General features: G+C 34.2%; 1 protein-coding gene across 2 annotated transcripts in view; it reads left to right on the forward strand.

Moving 5' to 3' along the window:
• The first annotated feature begins 2,373 nt into the window (after window positions 1–2,373).
• The window catches only part of LOC129802974 (protein slit), a 161,958-nt gene continuing 142,691 nt past the window's right edge, over window positions 2,374–21,640 (forward strand). For both annotated transcript variants that reach the window (XM_055849240.1, XM_055849241.1), the window contains exon 1: window positions 2,374–2,678. The gene's annotated coding sequence lies outside the window, so the exon portion shown is untranslated. The remainder of the gene's footprint in view (window positions 2,679–21,640) is intronic.

The following is a 21,640-nucleotide window of genomic DNA, read 5'->3' on the forward strand; positions in this document are numbered from 1 at the left end:
TCAAATGAAATTTTTAAAATTATTAGCTATTTTTACCATTAAACTTCCACAAGAATGCTGTGCATTAGTTAAGATTTAACTTAAAAAACCAATTTTCCGTGGGACATCTGATTAAATCCGTCACGATCCGGGATACAGAGTAGGGGAAAGTGGTCTGTCTTTGAATGCGGCAGCCTTTGAACGTTTCAATTTTTCTCTTATTTCTCAAAGCAAAAATTGTATTTTGTAAACTATAGTTAATACTATTAAATATTTTCTATTAACTTCGATTAACAAAATGGAATTATAGCTTTGGAAAATAAAAGAAAAATTGAAGCATTCAAAGGCTGCCGCGTTCAAAGGCAGGCCACTTTCCCCTACATAGTTGCAATTACATCTATTTTTAATAAATTTATTGTAAAAATTTAAAATTCAAATTCACAGATATAGTTAAATGGTTTAATAAATATACCAATTAGAATTCACAAAAATACCAAATAATATTTTGAGGTTTGTATTTTCAATTAAATATCAAACATGTCTCTTAGCATTCCGATCCGGGATGCTCTTCCCCTATCTATCAAACAAATTTCATGAAAATTTAATAAAAAGACGTATTTTTGGTTTGCGACTTGTTTAATGTAATCACTGCACAATTATTAATGAAATCGCGAAAAAAATCACTCAAATAGGGTGAAAGGAACACCCATTGACACTTTAAGAAGTCATGTCAGGACTTATTGGCACTCTACTCTGTACCATTTGGAATACGAAATTTGAACATCTATCCTTATCAGAAAAGAAAGCCTAAGCAAAAAACCTCATATTATTTAATTTTTTTTTAATACTTTTAATAAATTTCAAGATTTTGACAAAAGTGTAAATAGGGGTTCCTTGTCGAAGAGGTATTCCTTCGACCCTAATTAAAAAGAACACTGTGCATAACTTTAAAAACAGTAATAGTAGCTCGTCACTACGAGCGCAAAAATGTGTCCTTTTGCAAGGAGTATTTTCTATGGGATCCTCTTAAAAGTAAGGGTTTGTTCAGGCTTGAATTTACACTCATCTGTTTAGACGGGTAGTGCCTTTCAAACTTTTGACCTTGAAAAATCGTTATTAGGAATTATTATTATTAATCGTGTTGAAGCCTAAAATTAAGATTGTCTTGCTCAAAAACGGGACACGTCAATGGCAAGCGGACTTGCCGACATCAAATCCCCTGTTCCGCATGAGGCAAGGGACAACGGACAAATACACAAGTGGGGGGTGGTTTGGATTACCCCATGGTCACATAGGATGTTACATTCGGAAAATCCTCATCGCCGTCTGTTGCCTCTCGAACGCGCTACGCCGCTTCTCAAACGATTGAGAGACTTACATGTCTTCCAGTCTTGGTCACCACCAGGAGGAAGGCTTGTCCTTAATTTGACAAAATCTGGTGGAAAGACTTCCTCCCACAGATTGAGTCTAGCCTCCTCCGGAGATTGGTTAGACAGAGCGGCAAAAGCTCCCGCGAGACTTCAGCCTCGCTCTTATTAGGAATGATTCAACGATATTTCCGTATATGGAGGAAATGGACCCATGGACAACCCTTAAAACATATCCAAAATGAGAGGATTGCTAGGAAAATGAGAGGCATGCGAATAGTCCCAGTGTCGACTTATGGTTGAGGGGGGGTCCCTCGAAAGTCCCAAGTATCTATTTGTAACCGTTTGGCTTTTAGGCGTGGCAAGCGTCGTTAAAAATTACAATTTTGAATTTGTTTGGCAAAATTTATGAAGCTCTTATTTCAAATGTCTTAATTTTCTTAAATTAATAAAAATTAGTATTTACAAATAAGTCCTTTCACGATTTAAACTAAAAATTAATTTATTTAACAAGATATTAATTCCAATAAGAAATGATTTGTAAATTCAAAATATTCTTGTACAAGAATGATTCTGGGATTTTTTTTTGACTTTTCTAAATCCAAATACTATTAATATCTACATTCTACAATACCATATTTTATTGTTTACAAAATTTTACAACCAATTTCTCTCTGTGTTCTTTCTCTCTATCTCTCTTGTGGTGTAATATTGAACTTCTTGCAACTCTGAAAATACAATTTTGTGTTTTTCTATGTTTGGAGATTTACCGCCAAAACCTGTGCGATTTGTCCAAAATCTCTTGCTGCAGATATTTTAGAGAGAATGTGAGAGAATCCCTGTTTCTCTCTCTCTCTCTCTCTCATGAGAGAGTTATTGGAGGGGAAATTTCAGTTGATTCTCTATATTTCAAGTTATGAATCAAACTACCTCTCTCTTGGTCAAACATACTCTCTGGAGTCTCTCTTTTTTGAATGCAACATAATCGAGAGAGTGGAATACTCTTGCGTTTTGGTAAACTCAAATCAGTTGAGATTCGACCTTCTTTCTGTGAGGATGTCTCAATGTCCGTAAATCGTATTGGTTCCGGAGTGATTGTGTTCTCACAAGGAAGTTCAATAGACAGAAACATTGTTCTATGCTGATTGTTTAGAGCGGTAATGTTTTGTGATTGTGAAGAATATAAGTTATTCTAACTTAATTAATTCAGTGAAAAATGTGAATAAAGTGTCTATAAAAACGACCATTGAATGAATATTGATGTTGAGAGTGAAGAAAAATTTTTCGTGTTTGACCAGTTCATATTGGAAGGACGAAAGGATATAAAAAAAAGTTAGTGTTTCCCATCGTTCTCATGCATGATAATTTAAGGATATTATAAATCTTTCGTGCAAAGTAGGGAGAAAAAACAAAGTTTATCGTTTTTCCTATGAATTTTTTTTATCCCTAGAAGGTATTTTTGATTATGATTTAAAAAAAAATATATTTCTTGCATGTTGAGCCTTGTAAAAGTGTCAGAAAGCGCCTCGTATTACATGCTTGATCTGAAACCTCAATTTATTTTTTTCTTATATCGTTTTACGATTTTCTTGCCTCCTGTAGCCCATTGTGTCCTTTTTCACCTTCGGGATGACGTCCTCATGATTTATACCGTGACCCTATGTAGTGCGGATTCAATCTTGTGGGTCATTGTGTGGCTGGCAGAAGGCCCTTTGTTAGGCCACAAAAGAAAGTAGTTTGCCTCACTCATCTTCTCATTACAAGTCCCATTATATTTACAAAAATTTTAGGAAATACCCCCATTTCCACCGGTTCCACCCCTTAAATTATCGGTTGTAAAAATGTTAATTTTAAATTAAAGTTTTTATTAGCAAAAACTTTTTGCTCGTATTCTACAATGAGGGAGCCAGAGAATGCATTGTATGTAATCAGACGATTTTAAGATACCATAAATATTTCGATTTTGCTGAACTCTTAAAGAATCATACCTTTCCTTGAATTTTAGAATGCTTAAGTGTTGTTCAAATTTATCTGAAAGGGTTTTAGGATTGGAGATTTAACATTCAAGATGAAGACTAAAATAATCCCTAAGGGTTTAACTTTAATCAACAAAATGAAAAATTTATTCTTAAATTAAATTTTTGAAAAATATATTATTTGAAATGAAAGGTTATAAGGTCGAATGATCAAAGCATGACTTGGAGTTACAATATTATCATTATGAGTTTTAGAAACCCGACCTTTAGTCCTAAACATTTCTGTTTTTAACAAATTCGTCTTAAGATAGTTCGTTTTTGATTAAATTTCGAATTTAGAAATTTATTTTTACATTGAGAAAAAAAACGGGGGTGCGATTAACTTTTTTTCCGGATAATTTAAACACTTTTTAGGTGTAAAAATATATCAACATTTTTTAATGTTAATTTTACACCTTTTTAAGGGTAAAATTAATATGAAAAAGGGTAACTTTAACCCCTAATACGCCTAAAAAGCATAATAGTTACACCGATTCCGAATAAATAATGCAGGGTAAAATAAACATTTCCGGAATGTTATTTTAACTTTTTCGGATTTCTCTCACTCAGTGTACATTTTGAACAATAATTTTAAAAAGTAAGATACTAACAATTCGGCTTTACAGATAAAGGGCAATTGACAGAGTCGAAAACGTCTAAAACGGTCTTCACACTGAATGATTTATCACATTCATGAAGTCAAAATTTCACAAATACTCGCCTATATCGAAATTATATAGGGTGGAGTCTACACTTACGGATGTTATACACTTAGCATACAAAAGTCTGAAGTTCCTTACATCAAACAGATTTCGAAAAGTTATAAAATTATTGGTTTATGATGTAATTAACAATTTTTTTGATTTTTCGAAATCTGTTTAATGTAATAACATAAGATTTTTGCGTTGTCCACAAGTGTAGACTCCATGCTGTATAAGCCATTTAGCTAAGCCGTAGATCTGAAATCCATATAAGACAAAATGTTAAAAGCGAATTTTCCGTTCCATGATCATAATTGTGGATTAGATTTCACTTCTTGTCTTCCTCTTAGATCCAAGTTTTTGGAATTTTTTGAAAACGGATCTGATGGATACTTACTTACTTAGGTGGCTGCAACGTCCCTTTAAGGGACCGGACCATTCGCACTAAGCTCCTCCAGTCCTTTCGCCATTCCGTCACCTCGTTCTAAAACGTAGCATAGGTCGCTGTCGTAAAGTCCGTCCGGTCCGTCCTATCCGATGCTCCTTGCAAGTTTTTGTAACAATATTGCTTTTACATGGAGGGGTTCTTAGCCCCTCTCCATGTTAGACAGATTATCTATATTGTAGTCTAATGCCCTAGACACACTTACGACTTATGCTGAGAAACGACTTAGTGGAAAATGATGGAAATGAAGCCTAACCATTATTTCGAATATAATTACGCTTGCCGTCTCTTAGCTAATCCTCAGGTCTGTCCTCAGGTCTGTCAGGGCCATAAGGGTCCAAATAAACTCAAGCTGATCCTCGAAAATATTTAACCTCTAAAATTTTACAGTAAAGATTTATTCTAAACTGCAATGCACTAAGGGCTTAGGATCATCGTTTAAAGATTCTTTGCATAAATTTCCAGTACTAATCCTCTTCTGCCAAATTTTACACGATAAATATCTTCCATAGGATCAGTCTAAGTTTATTTGCGTCCTAATACACATTTTGAAGGTGAAAAATTGAGAAATAAGGGTGTCACTAATCTTCCAACTTCGTAGTGTTTTTTTTCAGATTTAAAGTCAAAAGAACTTTAGATAGTGTATTTCTTAGCCATTTCAGACAAATTTAGATGCATTTGAAAGGTCTTGAAGTTCCGAAAAAACCTAAAATTTTACTAATTGATTATGCACATTAGTTTTATAACCGAAATTACATAATTTTTCAAAATATATAAAAACGATAAGTACCGATTTTAGATAGTTTTGTATATGAACGACTTTATTCACTCAAACAAACTGTTAGGGATCAGCACTGGAATCCCGAATTCGAACATACCGCAAAGCTTAGTTTCCTCTGCCCTCCCTTATGTACCAATATTTCAAAATTAATGTACAGATTGATTTTCTTTTATTTGGAGAAAAAAAGTGTTTACATAACAAATTTGAGCCATCTGCCTTAATTCAAACCAAATTATCCGTCCCATGATTCATCAGGGACGCCTGAAACCAAAATCATCTCTCCTCCAGATCATTGAGTATTCTTACATCTTTTTTTCTTATAAAGAAAGGAGGAACAGAATTGTTTATTCACAATACACTTCCTCCTCCTTTCACTTGCTGAAGCATCAAATAACTTGTGTAAAATTAACAGGAGTTTAAGGGCAGAACATTAGTGTTTTCTTGTGTAACTCTGGAGATTTTTCTTTACTTTACTTCCAGAGAGTAAATAAATAAATCTCAACATTTGTTTTAATTATCACAGAGAGACTAACAAGACTCAATTGTGGCTCTGCATTTTGCTTGTATATTGTGTTGTTAAAGCGTGCAAGAGACTAGAAGAGTATGATATATCAATTGAGAACTTTTATTCAACTCTAAATAGTTTTGAGAGAACTTTTTTTTTATCTTTTTGAAAAAAATATTGACTTTGTCAATTTGGATACGTTTATAACGCTAAATAATCTTGGACTTCTTACGTTTTGGTTGATGTCTAGTTCATTTTCTTTTTCTCAATTTAGAGATTAAAATAATCTATATCTAGTGAATATTAGATAATAGTAATTTGCTCAAAATTATTAAAGAAAGCTATAATACCCTACAGTCTAATACTATCCGTGACTAATTCTGCCCCGGTCTCCTCTAAATGAATTAAAATTTCTGTTATGAAAATATTACAATGGGCATATTTAGGATAGGTTTTGTCCGAAAAAAAATTCTATTTTGTTTTTCACATAATAAGGTCCTCAAAAACACTTCTAGAGAACCAAATGCTTATATAAATGATAAATTTTTCAGGGGAAGTGATAGTCATTTGGGACAGGATGTATATAAGCAGCAATGTTCTAGCCTTGAAGTGAAATATTTTCAATACAAATTTAAGTTTTTTGTTACTTCCTTTTCAGAAGTGTTTTTTGGGTCCTTGAAAAGCAGTTTATCGTTTCTGCTTTTTATAAAATTAATCTAAATACGTTTAAAAATTAATAAAGATATGAAGATAAATTTGATTAAAATTTTGGATATTTTGCTTGTAATTTTGGACATCTAACACGCCTAAATCGGATGTCCATTACTGTTCATTTTAAGAACTTAACTTATCAAATTCTCTTCTTGGTTTTGAAAAGGAACCGTAGATTGTTGCAAAGAGCCCGTAAACTTTCCATTAATTCATTAAAAAATTAAATTCCGGCACTCCAAGTGCGCACGGATTCACACATCCGGGATTCTTTGAACACTTTTTATACTATATTTTATTTCTAAGAAATGACGATCCTTTGTTTCTGCAGGCATTTTTATAACCTAATCGTCACAAAACAAAAAAAAAAAATAGAAAATTTCGAGGTAAAAAACGCCTGTCAAAAATAGAGAACATCACCTCTTTGGTGAATCTCTGACAAAGCTGTCCATTTTTAACACAAAAAATGTTATGCAAAAGGCAAATCTCACTCCAAATCAAAAGGACAAATCACTTTTAACGTAAATTAATACAATATTCAATGAATTTTTAATAATATCACTTTGAAATATCGAAGAAAATTTTTTAGTACTTCACTATAGCTAAATAAGACTGATCACACTGAAATTTCAATAAAGTAATTTTGACTCAAATCATGTACAAAATGTAACGAATTTGGCGTTACCATCTTCTAAAAACTAAATATTTAAATAGAATACTTTATTCATTAGGAGATACTGGGGCAAAATTTGTCAAAACGAAAATTTCAATATTCACTATTTTCTAAAAAAAAAAAAGAGACTGAGGCTTGAAATTTTTATTATTAGGTACCCTTCATGAACCTTCTTAAACTTACAAAGTTTTAAGGGATTCGAGGAAGGATCATGTAAAATAAAAAATAATTAAATTTTGAGCCCTATTTTTGGAATATTTGGCTTATAAAGGCTTCAGACCTGAGGCTTTGCCATGTGGCTTAAATCCTCTATTTCCTTATCAGGCAAGATTTTTGAGGAAATTGTTGCTTTGGTTTGAATATTAATGGCAAATTAGTCATTTATTAGATTTTGAAAAATTAACAAAATTGTTTGTCATTAAGATTTTTGAGGCCTTTGGGAACTGGGCTAAACCCCCAGTTTGAAGCCGGTATTACAGAAAATATCAATACGGATTAGCTCAATTTAAGCACATTTCTCGTTAAAACAGAGAAAATTTGTTTTCGACAAAGTTGTAGAGGAATAAATTTCCTATAAAAATATGTCTATTTGATATTTTTAACGTTTGCAAAAGTAAAACGTCATAAATTATCCGAAGACTGACAAAATTTACCCCAGAAATTTTGAGAATCTCCACAAAATCGGAAAATAGTCTTCTGCAATGTTGTAGAGCAGTAAATTTCTTATAAGAATATGCTCATTATAAAACGTTTAAGTTTTCTCAGAGCTCGTGAAAGAATTAAATATGCGTTTTGACGAATTTTGCCCCAGTCTCCCCTAAATATTGGAAGAAAATTTCATAATTTTATTCAATTTATTTGTGGTGTCCAAATTTACAAGCTGTCCAAAATTATGAGCACTTCTCTTATCTCTTTAAAGACGATTGGAACACCGGTGTCCCATAAAGAAAATAATTTTTCCTGACTACGTGAAGTTATTTTTTCTTATGCCTGTACGTAATTGTAAAGTAGAAGGTTGAAGGAATCTACAATTTTTTTTTGCAAGTCTCTAGCTATTTGATATGTAGTAAATATTTAAGCTCAAAAATGGCGAATTTTTATATTCTCAAATTCATAATTGATTTTATTTATTTTTTATATTATACTTTTAATTTTTTTTAAGCAAAACCATTTTGGCAATAAAAACTACAATACTCATACGTAATATTTTTCATTAAAGCGAAAAATATTATTCATTGGTATTGTCAGAAAAATTACTTAAATTTTTGGGCTATTTTTGTCCCTATCGTCCATAGAAGGACAAAATACACCTAATCAGCCTCTGTTGGACTTTCCAAGGTTAGATGTAAGACATATCATTGATTATGTTTATCAGTTTAATTTTTATTGTTGATTTTCAGTCCGTAAAAAGTGTCTAGTCGTTAAAGGGTTATGGAATAACTTATTATTGAAGAATATTATTCTTATTTGAAAACATAAAAACAAATAATTTAGAATATTGTGTTATGGTGTACCTTTAGGTCGAAAACGAGAACAGTCTCGGCGAAATTAGGAACATTAGCGGCGAATATGAGAACAGTTGCGACGAATGCTTGAGTTAAACTTTCTAATATCGTTATATTTTGCAATAAATCCTAAGATATTCTAAGCACATAAACGAATACAACTTTGCCTCAATTCTCTTTTCTTTTGGATGACAAATTATGGACTCTCTGGAAGTTTGCGCACAAAGGGAATTAGTGAAGATATGAGAAGAAGTTTGAGAATTGACTGAAGGAAAGATGAGAAAAGAAAATACAATTTTTAGAATGTTGGCGGGAAAGACCCAATTTCAAAACTGATTTTGAAGACTTCAATCTTCTTTTTTTTTCTCTGAAATTGTTTCGAGATGAATTTGCCATTGATTCGTGAAATGATTCGATTTAATCCATTCCCTCATCCACTTGGGATTTATTCGGATTATTCTCTGAAATCATGTGTGAGAGAGACTTTTGTGCTGGGAAAACCATCTATTCGCACAATTCTATATAGATAACATAGGATTTTGGGGTTGAATTCAGTTGAGCGGACAAATTTAGGATGCTGCCGGCATAAATCTTGTGTCTCTTCTCACTCTATATATATATTCTAAGTTATTTTTACTCCTTCCTATGCTCCTTTTGAGAATCCTCCCGCACTTCAATATTTTTTTCTTTTATAGTATGTGTTTTTACTTATGTCTACACCACTGATGTTTTGTGTATCACTTAAAACGTGCATTGAATTTTGATTAGTCTCTTGTGAACATATTTTGTACCTTTTTATTTTACCTATAAAGTATTCTTAATGCAGAGTTATCTATTTGAGAGTAAAAAAAAATTATTTGCACAAGGTATATTGGCAATATGTGGAAAAACTTTCATTTGGAAAGAATACCTGTTGTTTTGGAAGAAAATTAAATTTTCACCAAAGAAGAAAATGTGGAAGAGCAACTGAAGTGAAAAGAAATCAATTGAAAGTTTCCCTGGGAACTTGTATAGTCTCTGTGTCCAAATTTGGGTGTTATTGATCTTCCTTTTCTTTATTCCTAACACATTACACATCCTATTGAATTATTAACAATTTCGTGCTAAATAGCAGTAAATTCTGTCTTTTAACTCAGAAATTTTGTTCTGACCACAACACAATATTTTATTAATGTCCCTGTCAAATGATATAATCATATATAGTTGGAAAATTTTTATTAACTCCAAGAGAGAGAGAAAGAGCTGTAAATTTTCTTACCAATATAGTCTTGGCATCTGAAAGGATGTAAAAACCATCAAACAATGCCACCAAAGGAGGTTGTACATTTATGCAAAAGTAAAAGAAATTGTGCGAATAAATGCAATTTATTGTATGACTTTTATATTGGCGAATTGCGTGCAAGTATGATTGATGGGTGAAATATCTCAAATTGGCGCAAAATAAAAATCATCTCGCGCGTTGGATATATTATATGGAGTGTATCAAAAGGAAAAGAGAAGTGACTTTTAGCCTGAAGATAATATTCCCCATCATTAGGAGTAATAAATGTTGAAGAAGGAATGAGTAGATGGAATAAATTTGGCGTGGTGTTGACAGCAAAGGCGGTATCTTGTCAGACATCTAACTTCTTTCACAGGATAGCTTTATCATGTCACCGTGGAGTACAGTCAGATGCAATGGGGTTTAGACAGCATAGAAATGTAATATCACTTGAAAAGCTGAAATTACTCTTGTATTCATGAATGAAGAATGTTGTGATATTTAGGGCTGAAATACATTAAGCGCTAAAACTATCAAGCGGTGAGCTGGGATATATACCATCCGGCTAATAAGACTTGTATTAGAATGTAATTAAATCATTTAATTAAAACTATCATGTGCTGTCCAATTCGATGATTATCTGCATGAACGGAAATAGCTCTGTAAAAACAACCAATTAACGCGTATAACACATAATTTCCCCTTAATTCGAGACACATTTCCTCATTTCATTAGAGAATTGAAATTTAGTTTTATCGAAAAAAATCAATTTCAATTTATTTCCTAACTAATTTTGAGCTGGAGGCTTTGTAAGCATATTTGGCAGATACAGGTTTTACTAAAATTAAGTAATACCGGCCACTGCCGTCTTAGAGTTCGTAATCAACCTTATAAGTAAAATAAAGAGAAAATAAATTTAAGTGTCAAATATACTCGGTTTTTGCTCATATTAGGTGAGATTCTTAACAATCTCACCTACTATAATCCTAACAAAATTTCATGTCGTCCGATCGAGCTCAAACTTGGCCAAAACGTGTTTCAGCACTTCCTGATCACGAATATATATGTGGCTAATTTACGTTCCCGGCCGGCCGCTCTTTGGAGCTTAATAACTCCTAAACTAAAAAAGATATCGACTTGCGGTTTTCGGCAAAGGTTATATATCGGGTGAAAATTGCAACTTGGTGCATTGACCCCCCACCCCCCACCCCTCCTTCCGCCATTTTGAAGACCCCCCTTTTTTTGTTTTCTCAATAGCTCCGCCCCTATGGCATCGAGCGGGCTCAAATTTTAGTATGTTATAGCTGGGCCTTAGAGCTTTCCATCAATACCAAACTTAAGGTTCCCCGACCTCCCTGACCCGAGCTATAAGGGTCCAAAAAAAATTTCTTAAAATGGCCATAACTCCGGTTCTAATTGTCAGAATTTAAAAAATGGGGGCTTTTTGGAAAGCTCTCGTGAAATGCCACTTCCCCTTCTAACATCGCAAGTTCATAAAACCACCGCTAGGGGCGCTATTATTAAAAAGAAAATTTTTAAATCTTATAAGTTAAATAACTCAAAAATTCCATTGTGCATCGGGCTGAAATTTTAGTATGTTGTAGCCGTTGATTATACCTATCAAACAAAAAAAACCTTAAGTCGATCTAAAACCCCTGACCCGAGCTATAAGGGGTCAAAGTTCGAACATTGACCGGCCTCTATCTCCGGTTCTAACTAACATAGCGACCTAAATTTTACCTTTTTGGTTTCGTCTCAATGAGCACTTTCAGATGGAAGTTCAAAAAGTCACCACAGGTGGCGCTGTGATAGCCTCAAAATTCATCGAAATTCAAAGTAATTTTTCTCAAAAACGGCATTGTGCAAGTTAATGAAATTTTAGTATGTTGTAGTCCAGTCTAGGACGTTTCCAAAATGGTGCGTATGCGCGCTGTGGTTAAAACAGAACCGGAGATATGAGGGGTCAAAGTTCACAAAATTCAAAAAATCATATCTCCGGTTCTATTTGACCGATTTTGATAAATGGAGGCTTAAACGAAAGATCTCACCAAATGCTACAACTCTCTAGAATATTTGAACTTCGTGGGACCAACACCAGGGGCGCCACAGTCGAAAAACAAATTTCAATATCACATAACCTCAATTATCTCGACTGTCGCTGAACCGATTTTGATGATTACTTCAACATAATTGTAGAGCACATTTGTCTCTACATTTCGTCCATACATCATTTTCCACTCAGACTACGCTATCACTCCGATTTTGCCGTTTAAGTGTGAAAAAATTGATTTTTCCAATAATAACACTTTGAAATCACTCAGATGCCAATTTGACTGCCTCTACTCCACCGAGACACTTAAAATAGGGTTTTAAATGGAAAGTCCCACAAAAGACAACAATTCTTTGATATAGTTGAAGTTCAACAAATGATTACTTGGGGAACTCTGGATGAAAAAACGAGTTAAGAAACAAAAAACCTCGCTTATCTTGGCTTCTGAGTAATCGATGAGATCATGTTCTATGGGAAAATTACAGAGAACATTCTGGTCTACATTTCACCCATATATCACTTTTCTGTTAGTTCATCCAAATCCTTGATATTTTGGTTTAAATACAAAATTTGTATAATTTCACGAATTTTATTCAAGATAACTGAATGGCGTCTCCCAACTTCAGCTCCAAATCGAAGTCCGAGTTAGCTCACGTTAAGAATCTCACCTACATAAGCCGGTTAGGATTATCTGTCCCTTTTAAAAGAGTAAATGTAGGGTAAGTGTGCCAAATTTCGACATAGTTGCATATAAGCACCGAAGTTCTAAGTTTGAAATGCAATAATTTAAATTCATATTGATTTTTTTGTTACTTCCTTTTCGGGAAGGTTGTGTGGAACCTTAAAAACTAGTTTATCATCTTTGTTTTCTTTAAATCACTTCCTAAAATATTGAAAAATCAATAAAAATATGGGCATTGCTTTGGGTAGTATTTCGGCCACTTTGAGTGAAATTCCGGCCACCTTTTTTCTGGCCACCTTTTGTGACGCAACGGATAGAAAATTTCAAAACGTCAAACGGAACGAGTTTAATATTTACTTTAATAAGTTTATATGACCCACAAGCCCTGAGATCTTCCGTGTAATTTGTCCTGAAGACCTGAAGAGTAGCATCTCAAATTTACGCGCAGATTCTTGTAGCAATTTGCCCTTCCTGAACTCTTCCAAGGCCTTTTCCACATCTTTTTCATAGAAGCGATGGTTTTTTTTTATCTGGACAATTGTAGAACTCATAAATTGAAAAAATAAAATAAAATGAATAAGAAATTTAGGAAAGCAAAAGATGTTGCCGGAATAGGCAACACTACCTCACCGGAGAGACGTTCACCCCAAATCGCAAGACTGCTAGAAACACAATCGATCTATCACATTTTTTGTAATACTCTTTCCACACTGAGTTTTTACAACGCAATTTAAATTCAAATTATACCTAAAATTTAACAGTCTTTGTGTTAATACATCCTAAAATGAATAAATATTTAAAAGCAAAATGAAATCATTGACTATTCGAAGATTACATACATAATTTTAATTAATTTATTTGAATGGCCGAAATTATATTCAAAGTAGCCGAAATTAGAAGCTGGCCGAAATTTGGCACACTTCCCCTAGTGTTTGTGGAATGTGTCTTAGCTCATAATTAAAATTTTGATGTAAAGGTCCCTTACGAACTGCTTTACAATTTTATGATTTCTCTGATTTTATGATAGCAAGAACAACATATTGGCTATTGGTAGAATTCGTATAAGACATCAGTATGTTTCAGCTTTTAATATTGCAATATTGAAAATTTTGCAAAAAATACAAGCATTGATGGTAATTATGTTAAACTCCCTTAGAAATGTTCGTATGTAAAATCTTTTCCCTGTTTGAAACAAATTATTTATTTTGCATTACTAAGGGGTTTATTTGAATTAGTTCATTGAAATCATTCATAGTATTTTCTACAATTTAAGATATGGTTTTCCAAGAGTTTTCATTTAGAATTATGGTGAAGCTACAAATTGTTTCTCAAAACCACAAAATGCCTCAATCAAATTCAAGAGAAAATCTACTCAACTAATACTTTTTCTTCGTTTGGGTGCAGTTTAATCCTTTGGTTGTTAAAACTTTTATACTTTGTGCAACTGTTTGAATTCTGTTGATATGGTCTGTATATCTATTACTGAAAGTTGAAAGTTTGTTTATCACCGTATGAAGTTTTGCAATATTGAGAACGTTAGATAGTTGTATAATGTTGGGTGGAAGGTTTTGAATGAAATGGCACAATATGTACCCATCAATGGAATATGAAAAGTTGACAGAAATATGCCATAAGTTGTCAATATATTTTAGAGAGTCGTTATTGCTGATCCTGACAGAGCCACCCGGTTAATATTGTGGGATTTTCCTTCTGCTGAGGAATGGTCTGTTTCCCCGTGACGAGGGTTCAATCTTGTGGCTGTCAGAGTATATCCCCATGGCTCTAGGATGTTGTTCAGGGAGTTTTTGTGGGTGAGTGACGGTGTTAAGAAGTGCCAACGGGAAAGTTGAAATTAAACAACATTTTGTGCCGGATGTTGCACAACACTAATTTCAATCTCACCGAAAAATCCACGGACGATATGCGGGCGCTTCAGCTACTGATGGATTGTGTGCTCTTTGTCTGGCAATCATCTGTGTGATGTGTGGTAATGTGAAGAGATTTCATCTCGCCGTAGCTATTTGATTTCTATGCATGGTAATCGCCTCAATTGAATTTAATTTGGTGGAGTCCTCTTCATCTCATCATTTTATCATTCCTTCACATAACACTATAGCCTAAATCAATCTGACTGATGTTCAATGTTCATGTCATTCTTGTGTTTCATCTGCCAGCTTCTTTATTCACTATTATACTTCAGGAGGCTCTTCTTCGATCACTGAAAGTCCATTAGGATTAAATTCTACACTTACCATCGCATTCATTGTAGGTGCATACAGGGTGGTCTTATTTATAAAGAAACAGTTTGGAATGCTTGGAAGGGTATAGAAAGTTCTTGACGTTATAACGTCCATCCGTCTTCAATTAAAAATGGGAATTAATGTCGATTAATAGGAACTAACTGGGTCAAATGGTAGAGCACTCGCTCTGTGGTGCAAGTGTCTCGGGTTCGAATCTGACTTTAGGTTGCCAGAATTTTTTCTGGCATTAAAATGCCTCCAGTAAGCTTCGCTGCACTTGATTCCCATGGGGTACGAGACGATAATCCTATTCCTGTTTACGTAAAAATAAAAATGCATGTTCCGAACTACCCTTGAGGGAACACCTAAAGCGTGGAATCGAACGAATTTCTCCATGGAAAAATGGCTCTCAAATCTTAGTCGCAGTATAGATAAAAAAACCTAATGCAGATTTGGAAAGGTCATTTTATTGTGATTCTTTTAAACCATTTCTTTGCTTTATTCCAATGGCTGCAGCAAACTCCCGCACCTTCTTCTTAATTCCCCTCATCAGGTTCTTGATAAGCTCTTCTCCACGGGCTCTGACGACGTTTTTCCATTTTTGATTGAAATCAGGCAAACTTTTGGCTGGTTTAGCCTTTTTCCTGAGATCCTCCTTCAAAATTCCCCAATAGTTTTCAATAGCACGAAGTTCCGGTGAGTTGGGCGGATTAAACTCTTTCTGCAAATAAATGACTCTATTGTCGTTGAACCACGCAATCGTATCCTTAGCATAGTGGCTTGATGCTAGATCTGGTCAAAGCAATGGCGGAACATTATGGCTTCGATAAAGCGGCGGAAGACGTTTCTTGAGACACTCTTCGATGTAAATCTCTTTGTTCATGATCCCGATCATTAAAAATTCTTGACTTCGAAGACCACACTAGCAAATTGCCATCCAAACCAAGTATTTTTTCGGGAACTTGGTGTAGTTCTTGTATCGATACTTGCTGTGTACACCTGTGCGAGTCTTTGCCGTATAAGTATTGTTGTCCAGGCAATTGGTGGAAGTCGGCTTTCACGATAGTTTCGTCGTCCATTAAAACACATCTTTCAAAACCTTTAAGAAGATGATCATTCAGCTTTCTGGACCTTTTTTTGGCGGACTGTCGTTGCTTATCTGTACGATGAGGTGTAGGTTGGGCTTTATAAGTCACTAAATCATTCTTCTTCTTAATTTTATGAACTAGATAGTGTGAAATACTCGTCTTTTTGGCCACATGTCGGAGGGATAGAGAAGAATTCCTCTGAAAGTACCCCAGCACCCTTTTCTCCATGTCGCGGTCTTGAATTCCAGACTTCCTACCACCAGCTTACTTTCGGACAATCGACTTTGTATCCTTGAATCGCAATACTACCTTTCGAACTATTGAGCGCGACTTTCCGGTGAGTTTACCAATTTCCGCATAAGTCGCATTTGGATTTTGTAGGAAAATGTTAACTATCTCTTGTCGGATTCTCTCCATCTTCTTGAGATATCTCAACCAAAAATCAATATTTTTCAACGAGAGTGGTATCAAAATAAAGCTAATGAAAAGAACTAAAAATGACAACTGACAAACAAAAAATAAACAATAGTTGAAACTATCAAAATCATATCAAGTGTTGGGAAAATTCAAACGGTACCACGCTTTAGTTCCTGGGTTTGTCATTGCACGATCAACTGTTGCTCGATTTATTGACATGCCAGTGGCAAGTTGATTGAAAACGGTCAACTTCTGCCAGTTTGCAACTGATACCTATTGCAACTAAACCGGTAGTTGTTGGTTAATAACACAACGAGAACGTTGGTTAGTGATATAATACAGGCTTCAGACCTAAGACTTAGTCATATGACTTAGCTACTATAATTTCTTATCAAGTATTTTTTGTTAAAATTTAACTTAGGATTGAATTATTAAAGATAAATGACCTATTAGGTTCTCAAAAAGCAATAAAATTGGTCGCTCTTTAGGATTTTGAGACCTTCGGGAACTGGGCTAAATCTCTAGTCTGAAGACCGCTTAACACGTTGAAAGTTAACGTTAGAACATTAACGACGAGTCAGTTGTCATACCGTTTATTGACTAGTGTTTGACATTGCACCGTTGCGTACTTAAGAGTTGACGTTTAAGCGTTACCTGTCGTTTTAAGATTTCCATGGTATTGCTAACCGTTCGTTCTTGGTTTACGTCCGAACTAATACTTTTGCTTGACGGTACAACGTTGACAGTTCTTTAATGGATGACTTTACAATATCAACTAGGGGAAAGGCTCATAATTTTGTCCAGTTTCTTATTTTGGACACTTTGAGGATAATATTGGACACTAAAAATAAATTGATTAAAATGATGGATTTTTATTCCAATATTTAATGAATAATGAATTCTATCTAATTATTTGCTCTTTTTGAAACTTTTTCCGGGCTTCTTGTGACGTCCTACGTTTCCCTTACATGAACAGGAAGAGGATTTGATAAGATTGGTTCATGAAATGAAGAACAATGGGCATCGTGTTGAGGCGGATTAGCTGTCCAAATTTACAGCCAAGTTGTCCAAATTAATAACCGAGTTGTCCAAAATAAGAGTCAAATTCTCCTCTACATATCAATTCATTTTTAAATGTGTTAAGACTAATTTTAGTAAAAACAAAGACAATAAATAGCTTGACAAGTTTCTAAACAATCCTTCTGAAAAGAGAGTAACAAAAAAAGTAAATTAGTATTGAAAATACCGCACTTCAAACTTGGAACATCGATTCTTATAAGCAGACTGGTCAAAATTATGAGCCCTTACCCTATTTGTCGGTATCTAGTTCGACTTTTTGGGCTAAACGGTTGATACTTGAATATCAACTCTTACTTAATAGTTAGCACAATGGAGCCTACCGTTGTTGATTGATTGTTGATATAACAACGAGCAACGTCGGTTTTTCTCCAACGACCATAGAATAACATATTTTTAACGCCAAACATTGCCTCTTTATCATGGGAACTTCGTTTAACTACCACTAGTAGCGCCTTATTCTCAATCTAATCCCGTGTCCAGTGCTTGAAAGACCCTGTGCAATCGCTCATATAAATCTCATTTTTGAGTGCTTATTTTTCTCCATTCACATATCTTAAGAATGGTGTCTCTGGGTTTTGATGTTTTCATACATTTCTGCTCTATTTTGAAATGGTTGTCTGTTGATGTTGTCTCCATTATTCACTTTTTTCTCCATCACAATCTTCCTGCTGCTTTTTTTTCTTCATCCTGCTTCTTCTCATGTGAAATGTGAACATTATTCCATTATCCTGTCCATATCATCACCCGTATTATTTGTCTGTCACCGTTCTCCTTTTTGCTACTTTATAAAAGAATAACCCAGAAGAAGGAAAATTTGTCTTTTATAAAAGAGAATTCAGTGTGGTGCTTGTATGTAGATGACGAAAAATATTTAATAAATGGTCTGAAATGATATCACATCAACAAAAGTGTCGAATTTGTAGGTGGAGAAAGTACTTTAGGGTGTGTTTTATATGCTTTTGGCACAAAGTTTGTGAGAGAAAGGCGAAAAAAATTGTAAAACCGCGAATAAAAGCCATTTTCTTTTTGTGTATACGCATTTTTGTGGAGAGTGGGAGGGAAAAACTTTAATGGAAGTATTTCGCTAGCCTTAGGGCAATATAGAGAGAGAATATTGCTTTTTCTTCTGTGGATTGGGGAGTGAGAAAAAGAAATTCTGATGATATGGTGGAAAGGAGGAAAAAATGATACGAAAATGCCCTAAGCAAAAAACCCTTCACAAATTCCCATTCCCTTTTGTGTTGCTCGAACTCTCATGAGAGAGAGCATTGTATACAATCCTTTGAATCTGAGATATATTCAAGTTTTAGAGTCCTTTCCTGGTCATGATACATTGCCATTCGAGATAGATAATATTTATAATGTAGAGCGTACGGACTATTCGACACATGTCAACCCAGTCTATGACTGAATCATGAATCCAAATCCTTTTTTTATTTCAAACGCCCAACCTTATCAGCCTTATAAGTGCTTAAAAGTCGCTTTAAGGCTCTTATTGTTAGGTAACTGTCCTTAGTCTTCAGTGAAAGAGCATAAGTATAAAAGAATTAAAGAGAAACTAATACGCAAGGCAAGATAAAAAAAGAATTCAAGACAACAGAAAGGATCGAAAGAGCTGCTGTCTCTTCTCTCTGGGCAGTTCATTCCAGAGAATCATCCTCTTGAGTTAGGATGAGCTATGAAGAATACGGCTCCTCGATCTTGGAACGACGAGATAGGAAAACCTATCTGACGAACCAGGTTGAAGCAGTTCAGCAAGATAAAGCCCGTCAAATAATTTCGTCCGATATCTTTAAGATTTCTGCAGAAAATATCTACACCTCTGCCGAAAATCTGCTGATAAATCTGTAGATATTCCTACGAATTTTATTTGGGATTGGGACAAAATTCGTCAGAAAGTTTTTTAGATTTTCTGACGAATCCTGGACCATACTCTGATGAAATTCTGTAGATATTTTGCCGATTTTTTGCCGATTTTTTCTACATTCCAGACTTTCCAGACAGCTATGTCTTAAAACATGAAATATTTTTCATTGAATTTTGTTTGCAAAATTCAATAGAGTGTTTTTTAGTGATATCACAGTGTTTATATAAAATAAAGAATTCTGCGACGCCGTGTTATAAGTAGAGAATAGTGAAGTAAAAACTTTAAGCAGAGTGTCGTGTCGACCTAAATTTCGTGTTTTGTATCATTTTTGCTCGCATCTTTGTAGTTATTTAAAATATTTAATCGGTAATGCTTGTTAAGCAGAACATACCATTTTCTTTATAACTTCTACAGTTTCTTCATAAATCAACAATATTTTTGTAAAGTAACGGACGCCATGCGCATTTTCTAGGCAGAAATTCTGCCAAAAACCTACAGATTTTCTGGGCAAAAATTCTGCCGAAAATCTATAGATTCCCTCTGAATGTACTAGAATATACCGTTACAATTCAAAAAAGCTCCGAGTAAAATCGGCAGGTAGAGCAACGACTCCTTCATATTATCATAGACGAAAGGTAGAAAATTTTACTCATACATACAAGTCGCCGATAGGTATCTCGAAGCCCAACGGCTTTTGCCGATTGCCCGCTCGACGCGTCGATGATATAAGAGAGACGAGAGAAATGATGAGAAAGGAGAAGAACGATGTTTTTTCGTTCTGTTTAAAAAGATTTATGTTTCAGTTAGGGTAAGTGGGACATCCTGGAATGTGGGGCAGCTTTGAAATTGTGATTTTTTTCCTATGTTGGAATGGAACTGAGCCTTCATGCTGCAATGACCGCCTATAACCGTACTTCTTCTATATGAAATATTGTATTTTTTGAGTTGGAGGATATATTAGAAAAATATTACTAATGTAATTTCTCTATTCTTTTTTCCTGTTCTATCATATTTCCATATTTCAGATGAATATCAATCTTTGCATAATCTTTTGGAATCACTGATCTACTAGAGATCAAATTAATTCATAAATCATAAAAGTATTTGAAAAGCAGAAAATCGGTACTTAACCGATTCATTACCGAAATGTTCACCAGGACCAGCTCTAAAACATATCCAAAAATCATTGAAAAAGCTTGGACCAATTTTGAGAAAAAAATTGGAAATACCTAATTTTTGACCTATTTTTGGGGGATAGGGAACGTATGAAATGGGAGGGGGGAAATTAAAGAGGTTGAGTACAAGATAATGTCATTTGAGGAAGGGTCACCGAAGACCGGAAGTCGATATCTCTTGCCGTTTAAGCTCCAGAACAGTGAGAAGTTGAAAAAAAGTCGATTATATAAGTGCTCTCCCTTTGAGTTCGAGCAGTAAAAAAGAGAGGGGATAGTAACGTGATCTAGTGCCGCACCAATAAAAAACGCTTTATAAAGTGACTAACGAATACATTCAAACATCTACCTTCAGTCTATGGTACATATACAGGAGTCGTTGGGTAGAGCAATGATTTGACGGGAGATCATACACTAAGAAAAAACCTAAAAAGTTAAAACAACTCTATTGCAGAGTTGAATTAACTCTACGAATATCGATGTAATTGTTACTCTTTTTCATTGTAAAATTTAGTAAATGGAGTTGAAAGAACTCTTCGTGCGAGTTGAATTAATTCGTCGGATATGGATGTAATTTTTACTCTTTTTCGATGTAAAATTTCATCTCGACTGAAGTATATGCTTAAGTGTTTTCATTTTAAGAATATGCTTCAGTCAAGAAGATTTTCGTATGATAAAGTTCATCAACTAGAAATATGCCTAACAGTGCTTCATGAAGACATGTGGGTGCATCATATGTGATATTTCGCTCGGAATATAGGGAACTTGAGATAAAGAAAATATTAATAAAGAAAATGATAAAATAAAAAAAACATAAAATTGCAAAATCTATCCATTTTGGGATTTGGAAGTTATTTTAACTCTTAAAACGAGTTATTTTCAGTCTTAAAAAGAGTTATTTACACTCTTTTGTCATGTAAATTTTAGGAAAAAAAAGTTAAAACAACTTTCCGAATATTACACCTAAATAGAAGTAAAATCAACTATAAAATATAGTTAATCGAAAATCACAAAAAGAGTCAATTCAACATCGATTCGGGTAAGTTTTACTCGATTATTTTTCTGAGTGTATCAATGGCTGTCAAGTTGATCTGGGGCGCTGTC

This window comes from Phlebotomus papatasi, chromosome 2 (assembly GCF_024763615.1).
Source record: "Phlebotomus papatasi isolate M1 chromosome 2, Ppap_2.1, whole genome shotgun sequence".
Lineage (NCBI taxonomy): Eukaryota > Metazoa > Arthropoda > Insecta > Diptera > Psychodidae > Phlebotomus > Phlebotomus papatasi.